A 4,498-nucleotide genomic window follows, 5' to 3' on the forward strand; every position below is an offset into this window, starting at 1 on the left:
TAGACACTCAGACCAATGGAACAGAATAGAAAGCCCAGAAATAAAACCACATATATATGGTCAAATAATCTTTGATAAAGGGGCCAACAACACACAATGGAGAAAAGAAAGCCTCTTCAACAAATGGTGTTGGGAAAACTGGAAAGCCACATGCAAAAGAATGAAACTCGACTACAGCCTGTCCCCGTGTACTAAAATTAATTCAAAATGGATCAAAGACCTAAATATAAGACCTGAAACAATAAAGTACATAGAAGAAGACATAGGTACTAAAATCATGGACCTGGGTTTTAAAGAACATTTGATGAACTTGACTCCAATGGCAAGAGAAGTGAAGGCAAAGATAAATGAATGGGACTACATCAGAATAAAAAGTTTTTGCTCAGCAAGAGAAACTGATATAAAAATAAACAGACAGCCAACTAAATGGGAAATGATATTTTCAAACAACAGCTCAGATAAGGGCCTAATTTCCAAAATTTACAAAGAACTCATAAAACTCAACAACAAACAAACAAACAATCCAATAAAAAAATGGGAAGAAGACATGAATAGACACTTCTCCCAGGAAGAGATACAAATGGCCAACAGATATATGAAAAAATGCTCAGCTTCATTAGTTATTAGGGAAATGCAAATCAAAACTACAATGAGATACCACCTCACCCCTGTTAGATTAGCTATGATCAACAAGACGGGTAATAGCAAATGTTGGAGAGGCTGTGGAGAAAAAGGAACCCTCATTCACTGTTGGTGGGACTGTAAAGTAGTACAACCATTATGGAGGAAAGTATGGTGGTTCCTCAAAAAACTGCAAATAGAACTACCTTATGACCCAGCAATCCCTCTACTGGGTATATACCCCAAAACCTCAGAAACATTGATACGTGAAGACACATGTAGCCCCATGTTCATTGCAGCACTGTTCACAGTGGCCAAGACATGGAAACAACCAAAAAGCCCTTCAATAGAAGACTGGATAAAGAAGATGTGGCACATATACACTATGGAATACTACTCAGCCATAAGAAACGATGACATCAGATCATTTACAGCAAAATGGTGGGATCTTGATAACATTATAAGGAGTGAAATAAGTAAATCAGAAAAAAACAAGAACTACATGATTCCATACATTGGTGGAACATAAAAATGAGACTAAGAGACATGGACAAGAGTGTGGTGGTTACCAGGGGTGGGGGGAGGGAGGACAGGGGGAGAGTTAGGGGGAGGGGGAGGGGCACAGAGAACTAGATAGAGGGTGGCGAAGGACAATCTGACTTTGGGCGAGGGGTATGCAACATAATTTAATGACAAAATAACCTAGACTTGTTTTCTTTGAATATATGTACCCTGATTTATTAATGTCATCCCATTACCATTAATAAAAATTTATTTAAAAAAAAAACAAAAAAAAAAAACTTTGAGTATTTGTTTTGGTGGCACAAATGCTAAACTTGGAATGATACAAAGATTAGCCTGAACTTTGTACAAGAGTGACATGCAAATTAGTGAAGTGGTCCATGCTTTTTAGAAAGTTGATCTTAAGTGTTCTCATCACATAAAAAACAATAACTATGTGAGGTGACGAATGTGTTAATTAGCTTGATTGTGTTAATATGCTTACAATGCATACATGAAGTTTTAAATTAGAACAATCTGATTAAATAATGGGCAAAAACCTGAACAGACACCTCACCCAAGAAGATCTACAGTTGGCAAATAATCATACGAAAAGGTGATTGATATTATATGTCATTAAGCATTGCAAATTAAAACAATAATGAGACACCACCACCACCTACAAGAATGGCCAAAATCCAAAACACTAACAACACCAAATGCTGGTGAGGATGTGGGGCAACAGGCACTCTCACTCATTGCTGAGGGGCATGCAAATGGTGCAGCCACTTTAGAAGACAGCTTGACAATTTCCTATAAAACTAACCACATTCTACCCTATGGCCCAGCAATTATACTCCTTGGTATTTATCTAAATGAGTTGAAAAGTCATATCCACATACAAACCTGTACATGGATGCTTACAGCAGCTTTATTCATTAATAGCAAAAACATGGAAGCGACCAAGATGTCCTTCAGTAGGTGAATGGATAAACTGTAGTACATCCAGAAAATGGAATGTTATTCAGCACTAAAAAAAATATAGGCTAGCAAGCCTTGAGAAGACATGGAAGAATGTTAAATGCATAATTTTTTTTTTTTTTCTTAGCAAGCGAGCAAGCGAAAGAGGCAGATAGATAGGGATAGGCAGACAGGAAGGGAGAGAGATGAGAAACATCGACTTGTTGTTACGGCACCTTAGTTGTTCATTGATTGCTTTCTCATATGTGCCTTGACCGGGGGCTACAGCAGAGCTGGCGACCCCTTGCTCAAGCCAGCAACCTTGGGTTCAAGCCGGCAACCTCGGGCTTTTGAATCTGGGTCTTCAGAGTCCCAGGCTGATGCTCTATGCACTGTGTCACCGCATGGTCAGGCCTCTCTAACTTCTGATCAATTTTTCTGTTAACCTAAAACTGCTCCTTAAAAAGTCTATTTAAAAGCGCAAATCAATATATTGCCAGATGGATACTGGAAATATCGGGAGGAACACTTTGTAAAGTATGTGATTGACCACTATGCTGTACACCTGACATTAATACAGAATAGAGACTGTAATTGAAAAATAAAATTGTTTTTAAAAAGTTTAGAAAAATGGGAGAAGCTACCTTAACAATCAACACAACAAAAATGCAAAACTGAGAGGCAAATATTCTTAATACATATATCTGGTAAAGAACTTACAATGCATAAAGGACTCCAACAAATCGAAAATAAAAGGATAAAAAAATTAAAAATAGGCAAAAGACTTGACCAGACATTTCACAAAAGCAGACATAAAAGTGGCAAATAAGCACATAATAAAATACTCAGTATCATTAGTTATCAGGGAAATAATAATTAAAACCACATTGAAATTGTACTTCACATCCACTAAAATGGCTAAAACTAAAAAGACTGACAACATCAATTGTTGCTGAGTGTATAGTCCAAGTTCCTCTGTCATACACTGCCGGTGGGTGTATAAAATGACACAGCCTCTTTGCATAAATGTTTGGGAGAGTGTTATAAAATTATACACCCACATAATGTCTAAGCAGTTCCACTCTTAGCTATTTATCCAAGAGAAAGAAAATATGCATTCACAAAAACTTAACCAAGAATGTTGATAGCAGCTTTATTTCTAACAACCAAATACTGAGAGCAACTACAAATGTCCATCAATAGGAATATGGATTTTTAAAAACTGTAGTGGATAGAGCATCAGCCTGGGACACTGAGGACCCAGGTTCAAAACCCCGAGGTCGTGGGCTTGAGCAGAGACAGACAGGCTCATCCATCTTTAAGCATGGGCTCACCAGCTTGAGCACAGGGTTGCTGGCTTGAGTGTGGGATCATAGACATGACTCCATGGTCACTGGCTTGAGCCCAAAGGTCGTTGGCTTGACCAAGGTTGCTGGCTTAAACAAAAGGTCACTGGCTCAGTTGGAGCCCCCGTGCCGTTAAAGCACATATGAGAAAGTGATCAATGAAAAACTAAGGTGCCGCAACAAAGAACTGATGTTTCTCATCTCTCTTCCTTTCTATCAGTCTGTCCCTGTCTGTCTGTCTCTCTCTCTCACTAAAAAAAGGTAAATAAATAAATAAATAAATATTTATACAAAGCAATATTAATTATTAATAAAATGGAATGAACTATTAATTCAAAAATATGGATGAATCTCTAAAACATTGCATAGAGTAAACAAATCAGACAGAAAAGAATACTTACTGTATAATTCCATTTATGTGACTTCAAGAGCAGACAAACTCACCCATGATGACAGAAATTAGAACACAGTTGCCTATTCGGGAAAGGAGATTGACTGAAGGAGAATATAAAGGAACTTTCTAGGAGTGGTGTGAGTGTCTTCTATTTTGAATGGGTTGTTGGTTACATGAATATATATACACTTGTTAAAACTTATTCAATTATACACTTAATAAATATTGCATTTCATTGCATGTAAATTTTACCTCACAAGAAGAAATGTCCCCATATAATTACCTTAAACTTATTAAACAAGACATATCACTTATGGCTTAACCTGTGGTTGCACAGTGGATAAAGCATCAACCTGGAACGCTGAGGTCACTGGTTTGAAACCCTGGGCTTACCCAGTCAAGGCACAAATGGTGCTTCCTGCTCCTCCCCTCCTTCTTTCTCCCTTCTCTCTCTCTCTCTCCTCTCTAAAATGAATAAATAAAAATTTTAAGAGAAGACATATTATTTATGAATCTTTTTCATTTTCTTCCCTCATGATGCTTAGAAGAGTGTTCAGAACCCAATGAGTGCTCAATATATGTTTGACAAAAGTTAAACAAATAAATTGTTTAGGCAGTTCACGGGTATTCAATGAGATATTCAGGTAGCTTTTTTCAGGCATGTGTTTAATTTCCT

The 4,498-nt window shown here is 37.3% G+C and overlaps 1 non-coding gene across 1 annotated transcript; it reads left to right on the top strand.

The window, feature by feature from the left end:
* The first annotated feature begins 1,427 nt into the window (after nucleotides 1-1,427).
* Nucleotides 1,428-1,531, top strand: LOC136395973 (U6 spliceosomal RNA). The gene has a single exon (XR_010749418.1). It is a non-coding gene; the product is annotated as a U6 spliceosomal RNA (small nuclear RNA).
* Nucleotides 1,532-4,498: the final 2,967 nt, after the last annotated feature.

Source organism: Saccopteryx leptura, chromosome 2 (genome assembly GCF_036850995.1).
Source record: "Saccopteryx leptura isolate mSacLep1 chromosome 2, mSacLep1_pri_phased_curated, whole genome shotgun sequence".
In the NCBI taxonomy this organism is placed as follows: Eukaryota; Metazoa; Chordata; class Mammalia; order Chiroptera; family Emballonuridae; genus Saccopteryx; species Saccopteryx leptura.